The following is a 14,200-nucleotide window of genomic DNA, read 5'->3' on the forward strand; positions in this document are numbered from 1 at the left end:
TGAGTTTGATTAATAATTTACTTCTGTCAAATGACAAATGCACGTATATAAATGACATCCATACAGAAGAAAGCTGAATGAAATCCCCCAAATATAAGTCAAAGATGTTGCACATTATTAAACCACCTTAAAGTTTTTTCTTAAGTCAATGAGCAGAGAACATGTGGTATGATGGGTACTGAGATCTTAGTCCCCAAGGTGACTAAGCACAGCACCACAGGGCTACATTTCCCAGGATCAAGAGTATTTGAGGCACTGCCTTAGGTGACTTTGTCTCGACACAGAAATCTTCACTTGACTCCATCTGATCTCCGATCAACGTTACTCCCACAGAACATGAATCCTTGATTCCCAAACGCATGCCCCCCAAATTACCCCATCTTGTCACAGAATGGATACATAATTCACATTTTAAAAATCATTTGCTTAACCTTTGATTGACCAAGAGGCTATACATTCCATGATGCAGAAAATGGAACGTTTGTTTGGATTTTTGGTTTTACTCCCTCTCTTCTCCCCAATGCTTCCTCCTTGGTACACAGTAACTGCTTGACAAATACTCATGGTAAAACGGCCAAGCGAATGGTGAGTGAAAGAGTACTCACGGTTGACAATAGCTGTTCCGTTTTCATGCTGAGGAAAAAACGCTAAGTGGCATTTTCCCCGGCAATCAACCACACAGTTTTTAAATCCTTTTCTCTATGACTACCTTTGTATCTGTTATTTTAAGGAGCCAATAACCCTCAACAATTTGCTTCTCACGAATGGGTGTTCATAACACTTTTTCTGGATGAATGCCTTCCCGTGTTCCTTATCATCTGAAACACCAAAAGGGATGGAGCCAATCTCCTTTGTCTGAGTTCACCGATTTCATCCTGACCTTGGAACTTTCCTGGTCCTTACCTTTGGGGGGGTGATTCATGTAACACAGACCGAGGTTCACCCCCCCCACCCCCCCGTCGTGCTTACATCAAGTCTCCATGCTGTCTCATAGTGTGTCTACGCCTACTAGCACGGTAACGGCATAACTCATAGGATTGGTTTTTCAAATCCCATCTCTAAGTGTTATTGCCACCTGGCCTGACCCCATTCATGTGTTGAAACTGTAAGCCCTAGTGTTAGAGACGAGGTTCTCTGGGAGATGACTATGTGGGGATCGCACCCTAGTCAATGGCATTGGCACCCTTCTCAAGGAGACCCCAGAGAGCTCCCTCGTACCTTCTTCCATGCGAGGACACCAGGAGAAGACGGCTGTCCTTGACCCAGGGAGCTTGCCTTCATCAGATACTGAGTATGCCAGTGTCATGATTGGGGACATTTGGCCTCCAGCCTGTGGGAAAGAAATGTCTGTTGTTTATAGGCCCCCCAGTCTATGGAGTTCTGTGGGAGCTGCCCTAACAGACTAAGGCAGTAGCACACTATCATCATTCAGAACGGTCCCGGGCAGAGACAGAGGCAGACCAGGACCAAAAACCTCCTGACATGCACCACATTGTGGGGTTGGGGGAGAAAAGGAAAACAGAGAGATGACTCATTCCTATCTCAGTCATTCATCAAACTGTTGTATCTAAGAAAGTGTTTCTCGCTGGCCGCTTTCTCTAATTTTAAGGGGAAATGACTATCCAAAAACAAAAACCCAACAGAACAAAAACAAATCACCAGGCAATTCTTTGCAACAACCTTCCTGAACAATAATTTAAAATGTCAAGTGGCAATTTAGCCCCAGTGTCTAAAAGCACTGGAACCACTAGCTTTCCATGGTCAATGGCCATTTCAGCCGCTCTAGGGACTACACTGATTCAAGCCTTGGACACTTGCGTTTACTTTTTTGGATATTCTTGTTTCAAGGTCAGCATTTTTATGATTACTGTTAGAAAGCTCCTTTCTCTGGGCTTTAATGAAGTCCCTGAGTTTGCAACCATGAGAACCCAGCTTCTATTAACCTTCCTTCTTTCTATTCCTCGCTAACTCATACTGCGAGAGAAAGGTGGACACAGGTTCACCCACACTCTGTAAAACATTTCCTTGCGTCCAGGGTGAGGGATGTGGCTGAGAATCCGAGAACTAAGCCTGCAGGAAGAGAGCCACAGTCACAGAGAGTATGACCTTTGCCGATGTACTCACGTCCGTCGGAAACGTCGGCCTCCCAGTCCTTCAGCGAGGTGGCGGAGACAGAGACAGAGCTGGCTTCCTACAATAACCATCTTCCTTCTGAGAGTCATTGCTCTTCTGTTGTATCTGTTTTGCTGGCTCCCTGAAATAAAATAATAGATAACATCATATATCGCCATATATGTATATTATAAATATGTAGTATTAGATACTATAAAATGTGTATGTAATAAAGTCATATAGATTTGCCTACAATCCACATACACATTTGGTATCTAATGTTACTTATACAAGAATTCAACTACTGCCCAAATCGTGTTTTTTGTATACTTGGCTCTTGATTGTAATATTTTATTTTATTTTTAAGTTTATGAATTTTTTTTGCAATGTCTATACCCAGTGTGGGGTGGACATTCACGACCCTGAGATCAACAGCGTCATGCTCTTCCAACGGAGCCAGCCAGGTGCCCCTTGATTGTACTATTTTACAGACCCTATTCGAATGAAATCATGGTGTCCACGGTCCCTTGGAATGCTCTGACACTTGCCCAAGTCTAACAAGGAAATGTTTCCGTGGGACGAAAACATAAGTGTTTCATGTTTATGAGTAACTAAAATGATGTGGGGCATTTGATAAGAACCTACAAAATCATATATTGTTTATGATGAATATTTACTCAAACCCACACTTAATCTCACATGAATCCCTGTATGAGGCGGCAGAATACACAAGAGGAGATAACGTTTGTGAGCCTCTGTTTACTTCACACGACAGCACCGCTTACATCTCAGCGCTGGAAAAAGAAGCTTTTTAAACAGAATAATTACAATAATGTATCCTTAGGTTTTAGGGACATAGCAGACTCAAATACTGCCCACACTGCATTTGCTAAGGTGACATGTTGGTGTCAAATCTTCTGTGAAAAGAGAACAATTCACCTTATTTCCTGAAATCAGGGGGTGTAGAAGGGGACTGGTTACTCTGAGATAAGAATGAATGTTTTCTATTCCAAAGCAGATAAGGCCTGGGGTTTTCCACTGTTCACAGGTGAATCATGACTCTATAAACGGGGAGCACTACTGGAGATAATCTCAGGGGCATCTGGGTGGCTCAGCGGGTTAAGTGTCTGCCTTCGGCTCAGGTCATGATCCTGGGGTCCTAGGATCAAGCGCTGCATCGGGCTCCCTGCTCAGCTGGGGAGTCTGCTTCTCCCTCCCCGTGCACCGTCTCCCCATGCTCTCTCTTTCTCAAATAAATAAATGAAATCTTAAGAAGAAAAGATAATGTCACTCAATTCTTTTATTTTTTTTAAAGATTTTATTTATTTATTTGACAGACAGAGATCACAAGTAGGCAGAGAGGCAGGCAGAGAGAGAGGAGGAAGCAGGCTCCCTGCTGAGCAGCCCTGATGCGGGGCTCGATCCCAGGACCCTGGGATCATGACCTGAGCTGAAGGTAGAGGCTTTAATCCACTGAGCCACCCAGGTGCCCCTCAATTCTTTTAATTACAGGACCTGAGACCTCCTGAAATTTGGGCCTCGTCATGGAACGCGATCCCCAGCCAACGGATGTCAAAGGGAATGCAGAGAAGCTTACTGACCACCTTAGCCAGGAGCTTGATCTCGCTGCGTCTCTGAAGTGTCCCCACGCTGCCCAGTGGCGCAGCCCCCGAGTTCACCCCCCTCCCGCCAGCCTTTCCTATGCTTGCGGTTGGCCCAGGAATCCCAGGAACTGCAAGCCTGCGGCAAACACTGCTGACAGGCAAGCATGTGCAGCAGGTAAGGGGCATAACTTGAAGAAGGTAAACGTTAGCTCCACTTGGCCTGACGTCGAATAAGGTAGGCACTGCCCAAGCTCATACCAGGGCTGTGGAGCGGGGGACCGTCCACAGACCCCTGCAGCGTCGGGAAGCACACCGCTCGGGCTTCCCTCACGACCCTGCCAAAGAGCTACGACAACGCTCTGCGGTCTGGACCCGGACAGCTAGCGAGACCGTAACACACCGCTGAGAACTGAAATGTCCCAGAACCGTCCCGACAACGGGTCGAGTGGGAGTCAGGCTGTGCCCTAGCAACACAGACAGCTGTCCGCAAACGAGGAACAGGGACCTCCCGTCCACGGCGGACGTGCTGAGACACAGAGAGAGCTGCAGGACGTCTCCGGGGGCTTCATGTGCTTGAGGTTGGGCCCAGGGCCAACTACAGAACCTGAACAAGGAAAACAAAACACACGTATATGACTATGTCCTAGGACAAGCCTTATCTACATCAGCCATTGTGAACCACAAAGAACAAACCACGGGGGTCCTGGGGGCTCAGTCGGTTAAGTGTTGCCTTTGGCTCAGGTCATGATCTCAGGGTCCTGGGATCGAGTCCTGCATCGGGCTCCCTGCTCAATAGGGAGCCTGCTTCCCTCCCTCACTCTCTGACCCTCCTCCCCTGCTCGATCTCTCTCCCTCTCCCTCTCTGTCTCTCCCTCTTAAATAAATACACAAATTCTTTAAGAAAAAAAACAACAAGCCATCGCTCCTGTCCTTCAGGAGCCTGCATGTAACTAAGGACAATGAGCCTCTGATGACCAAAGAGGTTTTTAGTAACAAGCTGGACAGGCCCCAAGAACAGACAGATTTTAGTCGGTCTATGGGAGCCTCCGGGTCATGGGACAAGGAACATAGAGTGTCTAAGCCTCGGTTTTCTGCAGACTGAACTAGTTTGGATACGTGACAACACTGGCCCCGCTGATCTCCGTTCATCGGATCAGTCACGGAAGCCAACGGACTGTCAGGAATAGCTCATGTCACCTCCTAGAACACCCGTGAGAGTTCTGTCCCCAGAACTACATCGTCCATGAAGCCGAAAGGGAGAAGGCATCCTCTCTGACGCTCAACCCCGTCAAATTCCTTCTCCCGGTTCTCATTTCTCATTGCCCTTAGACCTGCGTGTCTCAAGGTCCGTGGGGGACAGGGAGCCCCTCCCTCCCCGGAAGGCATGCCTCCCACTACACCATGCCGGGGGGGGCCTCTGCTTCTGGCCCCAATGGACGGATTTCCTCCCAACACCAGAACTGGCTCTCTATTGATTCACGCTGGCCCATTCGCTCATTGAGTATCCACGAGATGCTTAAGAGAAAAAGCTCCTTCCCCACACAGGGTTCTACAGGTACGATGTTGAACAACACAGGCAGGGCTCCTGCCCTTAGAGATTTTGGTGTGGCCTCGGTCTGCTTTCCAAAGAGCAAAGGTGTGGGTGCCGCAGTATTTAACCATTGCCTATGGTGCAGCCCAGACCCTTACCCTCCACACATCTCTCTCAAGTCTTTGCGTGTGGAAATGACGGTTTGCACTGGGACACACACAGCTGGACTAAGACCACGAAACACCGGTGACTGAATATCTTTCATCATCACGGCTTTTATAACCATATGGGGAAAAAGCATCATCCTTCTGAAAAAGACACGCACATTCCATCGCTTTGGTTCAACAACTGACTTGGGTCACAGCGAATCTTATGTTCTGGACCTCGCCACCTCCAGAGAAGGAGTTCTTAGAAAACAGTCCCGGAACTGCTTTCAGGAAAGGGCAAAGCGTCGGGAAGTGTCCTTCTACCCTGACGTGAGCCTGGCGCCATCGTGGTAGGGGGTCACCTGGATCCAATGAGGAGGCTGCGGTTCTGCGTGGGAAGGAGTCTGCGGGGGTGGGGCTGGTCACGTGGGGTATGTGGCAGGAGAGGATGTGCTCCAGAGTCGGGACCAGGCTCACCAACAGTCCGTGCACGGGGACAAGCGCTAGGAGGTGACAGTACACCCCAAGGCTCGACCAAACCAAGTCCTGAAAGTCAGACCCCCTTTGGCTGCTTTTCACTTCTCCCCGAGCACTCTGCAGTCTTGCCTCTCGAGTGCAAGGGTGTGGCTTTCTTCTGGAGAGACCGAGGACGCAGGAAGACAATCCCGAAGCCATCCGAGCATCAGCACAGGAGGGACGTGCCTGTGTGCCGTCACCTGTGGGGTTTCCAGGACCACCCGAAAAGGCCGTGGCCTCGTGGTCCATCCACCGGCCCGTGTCCCGGGTTGCTGGCCTTTCCCCACCCGGTTTCCTTTGGACACACAGTAAACTGAGGGCATCGGTCTGCTGCAACTTCCTGTTTGCGGAAGAAATCCTGAGCAAGGTGCTTCAGGCGCAGAGCAAGGGCCTTCTGACAGGTGCTTTACTGGAAGGGCCCGTTTCACGCTGGTGCGAAGCGGTGAACAAAACAGGTCAGGCCCGCGCGGACATCCAGGCACGAAGAACATCGTGGTGACCGTATGTGTCCGCACAGTGACATAGTCACTGCTGACTCTTCTTTATTTGACACTTGTTACCCAGGACGGTGGTAGCTCCTTTCATAAACCGTTTTTTCATCTTTCTGCCCAATGAGACACCAGTTAGCAATCAAGTGAAATACGGAAATCGCACAGAGAGAACCTCGCTCCACCCCTGACCGTGTTTTGCTGAGAGACTGCACTGACGGGAAGGAAGGGAAGGGCAGTCTAGAGCTGCTGAGCACCAAGGTCAGGTCCAAGTAATTGTCTCTAAGTGTGTGTGTGTGAGTCATTTCACAGGTCCCCGAGACCCAGCGCTTGAAGTCTTAACGGGTGAGCTCTCGGGGTGCAGGTGTGCGGGAGAGACGTGTGCACACCACCTCCCCGTGCCAGGGCTCAGGCTGGGCAGGCCGAGGACCACCTTCCTAGCTGGACGGTTACAAGGCCCTCCAGTCCTTGCAGGCTGAGGACCTGTTAATGAGTGTGTCCCTGGGGCCCCAGGCTGAAAGGGGCACTACCTATAGCTTATAAAACAAAGACCTTTTGAATTGCAAATTTGGAGGTAGACTCCTGACTCAGGAGAAGGTTCCACCACATTATTTGCAACCTGGGATGGAAAAATACGCAGCAAAGTCTAGACCTGTTCTGTTTACTTTTTTGCTGCTGCAGAATTTTTTTTTTCTTTTCTCTCTTTCTTCTCTTCCCCTTAGAAGAAAGTGACGGGGCTGGCACGTTCTTCAAAGCAATTTCGCGAGAATGCACTTTGACAGACTGCATTAACAATGTTGACTTGTGAAAACAAAGGGGGTTTTTATAATGCACATAAATTATATGCTTTTAAAAAACAGAAGGTTCCGAATTCTTTAATGATACTCAAGCAGCCCAGAATGGAGTTTTGCCTATTTTTCATATTAGCACTTCAAAAGTTTTTTTTTTTTTTTAAGGATTCCACGGCTGACAAAACTCAAACAAAAAAGCATAGCACATTACGGTTTCCTATTTTCACTTATTAAAATTAAGTCAACACATATTTATTAAGTATTACCTGTGAGCCCAAGACTGTGCTGCATACTACTAGGGATACAAGGATGGACCCCACGGTGTCAGGAGACACTTAGGGGAAAGGATGTCTTCCCATGAGTAGTCTACATGACGCAATGACAAACGTAAACTATATGACTCAGAAAAGTTTTTTTTTTTTTAAGATTTTATTTACTTATTTGAGGAACGGGGAGTACAGAGAGAGGGAGAAAGGGAGAAGCAGACTCCCCAGTGAGCAGGGAGCCCGATGAGGGGCTCGATCCCAGGACCACGACCTGAGCCGCAGGCAGATGGGTTAACAGACGGAGCCCCCCAGGCGCCCCTGACTTGGGAAAGGATTGCACGATTTCGAAGAAGCACTTGACTGTATTTGGTTGAGGGTTCACAAGACAGTTTACTCAGGACCAAGCTATGATCTACACATTTCCTCGGGAACGGGTACAAACGAAGCAGATACGGAGAGAGATTCTGGGAGCACAATCAGCGTGAACCAAGGGCACGTCCAAGCCGCGGTGGGGCGGATGTTCCGATTTCGTGTCTACAGCACATTTAGAGGAAGCAGCAGAGACAGAGCTGAAATAAAGGGGGGCAACGAAAATGCCAGAATGCCATGAAGAGGTGGTAAGGAAACGCTATGATCAGAGCTGGGCTACCGAGTAACTACTTAGAATGGTGTGTGGCCGGACTGCTGTGCGACAGGGCGAGATCCACCAGGGGCAAGGTCCGAGAGTCCTCTCAGGATTTAAGAACCTGAAGATGCTACAGACCACAGTGAACTTGAAACGGACAAATAAATACGTAAACAGACATAATTTAGAGCAACATCAAAGATACCAAACACCAAGAAATAAATTTAATTATACGAAAACTTTTACATAGGAAACAACCTAAAAATGCTGAAAGAATTTAAAGAAGACCCAAGTAGAGACAGATATCATGGTTACAGATGGGAGGACTCGGTATTTTTAAGGTACTCACTCCCCCAGCTTGAGTTACGGGTCCAGTGTTATCCCAATCCAGATTTCGCTGGGTTTTTGTGGCAATTGAGAAGCTAAGTTCTAACATTTACACGGAAAGTCGAGGGCCTAGGTCCTCCTGGAGATCAAACGTCAAGGGCTTATGTTACCAGATATCAAGACGTACAATGAAGCTGCCGTGATTAAGACAGTAGCACATTTGTAGAACCCACAAAACGGGAAAAAAAGAAGTAGCCCATGAGTGGACAGAAAGATGTGTGAACAACAGTGTAGACTCTGCATGATGACCCATTTACACAGTCAGCTCCCGTACGAGAAGGTGCCACGTCAGTTCCCTGCGGGAGAGCACGGCCAACTAAGTCATTTTGGTTCCGCTGGACATCAATCTTTTAAGAAAGAAATCGGTACCTTTACATCAAATAATTCGATACGAAACAGATCAAAGACCATCTGTAAAGTATAAATAGTGCAATGCATAAACCAGGAGAATATCTTTACGAACTTGCGGTACACAATTTTTAACGAGAACACACAAATCAGTAGGCATAAAAGAAAAAAAATAGTAAACCGGTTTTCGTGAAAATTAAGAACTTCTGCTCATCAGCAGAGATCAATAGAAAAGTTAGACGATAACACAGAAAGTAGGACATCATAGTCTCAAAAGAAAATACAAATTAAAAAAGCCAAAACCCCGTATCCATAGCACATAAGCTACTACTCCCACAAACCACAAAAAAGACAGCTGAATTAAGCATTTTCAGAAGACCCGGAAGGGACACTTTCCAAATGAGGATTTCTGAATGATCAATAAGCATATGGGAAGTTCTGCACATCACGACTCAGCAGGAAAATCCAAATGAAAGCCAGAACGCACACCACAGTCCAGACACGAGAGTGGGTGACATTGCAACCAGAAGTCAGACCCCTTCAGGTGACCCCACGGCTGTGAAGGACGGACACCACGCATGGGGCGGGCAGAGCGTGGACCGGTACAAGCGCTCCGGGGGAACCGTGTGGTCGTTTCAACGAAAGCCAACACGGAGTGAGCCCCCAGGCAGCAGCTCCCATCCCGGGTGTGCAGCTACGACCGCCACAGGCACGTGTCCAAGTAAGGCAGCGGAGCGCTCCCTGCGCCTTTACTCCAAGAACCCAACTGGAGGCCAACGTGCAATGGGGAAGAGCCGCTGCGGTCTGCTTTTACAAGGAACGATGCCGAGCGCCGATGAGAGCAGAGTGAACTAGAGCTGCAGGAACAACGTGGACGGTAGACACAGACATGACGCCGTGCACACGAAAGCCAGACACAGACGTGTGCCGCATGACAGTCCTCTGCAGGGCATGGACGCCATGCTGGTCCGTCCGTGCGTGTGGGGACGACGGTGATCCGGGTGGGAAGCTGACACTCCTGGAAAAGGAGCACTGTGGAGCCTCCTGGGGCCCTTGGGATACTGACAGGTCAACCAGGGTGACAGGAACATAGATATATTCAAATGGAAAATGACACTGAAACTCACACAGATTTGTACGTTGATGGAGGTTATGCCTCAAACATGGTAACTTTGAAAATCTCTTTCGATAGTTTCGATAATCTTTTTGATAACTTTGAAAATCTCTTGATAGTTTCAATAATCTTTTTGATAACTTTGAAAATCTCTTGATAATTTTGATAATCTCTTTGATGACTTTGAAAATCTCTTGATAATTTTGATAATCTCTTTGATGACTTTGAAAATCTTGATAATTTTGATAATCTCTTTGATAACTTTGAAAATCTCTTGATAATTTTGATAATCTCTTTGATAACTTTGAAAATCTCTTGATAATTTTGATAATCTCTTTGATAACTTTGAAAATCTCTTTTCCCACCTACTACGTTCCATTTGAACAACAACAAAAAAGGTTTGTAAAGGTATTTTTTAAAGAAAGGGGACAAAACAGTGATTTCTGGTTTTTCTTTCCCAGAATCCCACGCACATATACATTTTCATTTTCAAAGACTGTGCATTACAACAAAATGATGGAAAGCAAATACATTTTCTTCACTTTATTGAGGAAAAGGGGGTTCTGAGGCTATTAGGGGTTATTACGGTCGCTGAAATGAGTGGATGCATAAAATGAAACTATCTCTTTTTGTAAAAATGATTGCCCCGATGATAGTATATATTGATATTTCAAAGGAAATGTTACCCAAAAGAATTATATTGTACTTGACCATTCACAGCCCTCATTTCCTTTCAAATACATCTTAAAGTCATCCCTGGAAAGAAAATGGCCCTTGGGTAATGAATGTGACATCATGTGCTGAATTTGCAATGACAGGCAATTCTGACAGAATAAATTCATAATAGCAGTAATCGCTTTCAAACAGATAGGCCAATATTCACGTTATATGCCTTCCCTCCACTCTGGGGCACATAAAGACATTTATGGAAAACTTCACGGCGCATCGCAAGGCTCACACGTGGTTCAAATTCCACGGATTTTTAAAGCACGTAAGTGATGATGGAGAATGCAGTCGCATCCATGGAAACTTCCTGTTGGCCAGGAGTTTCGGGGTTTGCAGGACTTTCAGTATATTCTATAAGGCTCTTGCCACCGAGAGATATCATCTGAGGATTTTTTTATTAAGGCTTTTGTTTTATTTCCAGTATTCTTACCACACTGTGTCGAATCAGTCTCAGGGGTCCAATACAGTGATTCCAGAACTCTGCACGTTACTCAGTGGCTCATTGCGGTCCGTGCGCTCTTAATGCCCATCCCGGGTTCCCCCATCCCTCCCTGCCCACCTCCGCTCTGGCGTCCACCACCTCACTCTCTGCAGGGAGGCGTCTGTTTTTCAATTTCCTCTCCCTCACCCCCCCCACTTCTCTTCCCATCGCTCATTTGTTTTGTTCCCTAAATTGCACATCAGAGTGAAATCGTACGGTATTTGTCTCATTGACTCCACATAGCGTCCCACTCTGTAGATCCAACCGCATGGCTGAGAATGGCCATCTCAAGATAGGTGAATAAAAATAATTTCAGATAAACAGAAACAAACAGTATCAGAGGGCTCGCCACGTGCAGGCACGTCAGATGTGGGGACGACAGGTCCGTATGTGCAAGGAAGCAGAGCCCGGACTCCAAAGCACGTCTTCCTGGGGCCAACCCTTCGACGGTCGATTCTGTCTTCCCTCAGATCATATCGAGAGGCAACAGGGCACCGCAGCCAAGATCGAAGGTGGCAGTTTTCAGGTAAAGCTGGCCCCCTTCCTGGCTCGGCCACTCATCGTTTCTGGGAACGTGGGCAGATCTCCACCTAGCTCCTCGTATAAAACGGGCCATGGTCATTCTCAGGAGTTATCCTGAGAGTCTGTTGGCATAGCGCGTGGCAAGTCGGTGGCAGAGTGTCCTGCCTCATTCATTACCCCATTATGTTTGCGTGGGGGCAAGTCTTCTGTGTCCCCAGAGGGCCTTTCTTCGTGGGCACACACTTCTGGTGTCCTTCTGTGTGTCCCGATCGCTTCTTAGAAGGATGCCAGTCGTGCAGGATGCATTCTACCCTCATGGTCTCGTTTTAATTTACCCCTTCAAAGACCCTGTCCCCCCTAGCCCGGACAGCAAGCACACTCTGAAATACTAGCAATTTTAGGGGGATGCAGAGAGAAATTAGGGACTGCATAGGGACAGGAAGCTTAGGAGAGAAGAGGGCGGTCTGTGTCACAGAGTGTGGTCAGTCCCTTCTGATAAAGGGACACTTGGTCCCAGATCTGGGGACATTAAGGGCCAAGTCAGGCAGGTGTCTGCAGAGAGGCTCTGAGCAGAAGGACGGGAGAGGGAATTTCAGAGGCAAGAGGAAGCGTGGGTTGGTCACGAAACAGTGAGGAGAGCACGCGGCTGAGCCGAGCGCGATGCTGGTTTCCTGGACGCCTGTCGTGAGTCTGGGCTTTGGTATCCATCCGTGGAAACATCACCACTACCACGGACGGCCGCGCTCACTGGCCTCCACGTGCCACAGGGAGAACGGAGCCCGGTGTCGCTAACCTCCTAGGACACGGAGGGAAACCAAGTCTTCTACTTGAGGCCACCATATGATTTCTTACTATCGTCTCTGTAGGTTTCCTTGTTTTAACCAAAGCAATGATTGGGTCTTCCAATAACCTGTACCACCCTATTTTACAATATGCAGGAGGTATCTTGTAAGCTGATCCCTGCATTACAGCTGGTAAACGCAGAAAGCAAGGTGTTTCCACGGGCCAGTGTACGTCCGGGGGTAAAATGTATCTGTGCTTTACAAGACAAGACCCACCCTACCAGGCCAGAAAGTGTTACTGCTCGGTGATGTCTAGAAGAGATCTGCATTACAGCGTGGCATGACTGAAAACCCGGTAGATGTCGACTTCAGTGATTTTCTCCCCTGAAATACGGCAGATTGTCAATACACCAGGTTCTTTATAGAAGAGCTATATTTCACTTGAAACAAATAGTGTGTCCCAGAAGCTTAGACTGGACAGTGTAACGAGTGAGACTCACCATTTCCTTTCTCTTAGAGTAGTGTGATAGGCAATTCAATGGCACATCACTGCGATTAGTAAGTCTCCCTTTATACTATGCTCCTGAAATTAGTGGGGCCTGCGTAAGCTGTTTCAAGCAATGAGAATAAGTGAGATGTTGGAAAAGAGAGGCTACATCAAGGCTGGGTATCACCACCATGAAATTATGTACGGCATAACCTGATTCTCCTGTAAGCTTCTTCTATAGAATTCTTTGGGGAGAAGGAACCAGTGTTTCCATTACAGGTCCAAGATCTTCCCTTGGCTCGCTGACACAACCTATCAGCGACCCTGATTACGTTCAAGAGACTTAGGGAGACTCTGGGTTTCATCGTGTTTGCAAGACGTTACTCGTAGAGCAAAATGCCCGCTAGCATGGCAGCCTGCTGAAAGTGTAAGGTCACTCTGCTTAAGCTGATTCAAAGCCGTGTGTTTCAACACACACTGGAAAGGCTATGCTATAGGAATGGTAGACAATAAAGAAACCGCACTCACACTTGCTCCCCGTCACAGGGTATCGTGCTCCCTCCTTACAAAGATGGCAGTGACATTTCAAGATTCCTTTCTCGTCTGGATTTTGTAAGACAATGTGCATCCACGTTTCTGAAAGCATCACTCACGGTGAAACGGCCGGGAGGATGGTTCGCACGGCCGACTTTTAATCAAATATATTCTGTGACGTTAACGCACGTGCGTTTCGAATCGCAAAGGCCATCGTTCAAGAAACTGGTTATCTGTCTAGCACTGTTTTCCAGCTTTTTCAAAAGCTGCCTCTGTGGGTGAGTGGCAGTGCTGGCTGGGGGCTGTCTGCATTCCCAATGTCGTTTCTGGACATTAGCACCAAATTCAGACAATGCTGTACTTTGGGTTTTTTATTATTTTTTATTACGATGGTAGGATAAGATATACCAAAATACCATGATCTGCTGAGTTTAAGCACAGTAAGAAGTAAGACCATTTTGGTGCCCACATTCTCATAAATAGTCAACCCAGGAAGCCTAAATTTCTATCCATTTGGTGTGAACTGGAGTCTGTTTTCCTCTTCTCCTTCTGATGAGCCATTAAATCCTGCCTTGGGTGGCACCTGCCCAGAGCTGTCCTGGATCCATTTCTTGGTATCAAGTAGCTATTTCTCCTTTCTTTCCCTTCCTTTTACAGAAGAACGAAAAATGCCACTGTTTCTGCTGCCTCGTGCCCTCAAGCAGATTCTTTCTAAAGTGGGCAAACATTTTCCAGAAACC

The 14,200-nt window shown here is 47.4% G+C and overlaps 1 long non-coding RNA gene across 1 annotated transcript in view; it reads right to left on the bottom strand.

Annotated features, from left to right (window-relative positions):
- Positions 1 to 370: 370 nt before the first annotated feature.
- The window catches only part of LOC125091359 (uncharacterized), a 156,023-nt gene continuing 142,193 nt past the window's right edge, over positions 371 to 14,200 (bottom strand). The window contains exons 2-3 of the long non-coding RNA XR_007124658.1: positions 2,125 to 2,254; positions 371 to 1,330 (exon numbers count right to left, since the gene is read on the bottom strand). This is a non-coding gene — a long non-coding RNA (uncharacterized LOC125091359). The remainder of the gene's footprint in view (positions 1,331 to 2,124; positions 2,255 to 14,200) is intronic.

The sequence above is a fragment of the Lutra lutra genome, chromosome X (assembly GCF_902655055.1).
Source record: "Lutra lutra chromosome X, mLutLut1.2, whole genome shotgun sequence".
NCBI lineage: Eukaryota > Metazoa > Chordata > Mammalia > Carnivora > Mustelidae > Lutra > Lutra lutra.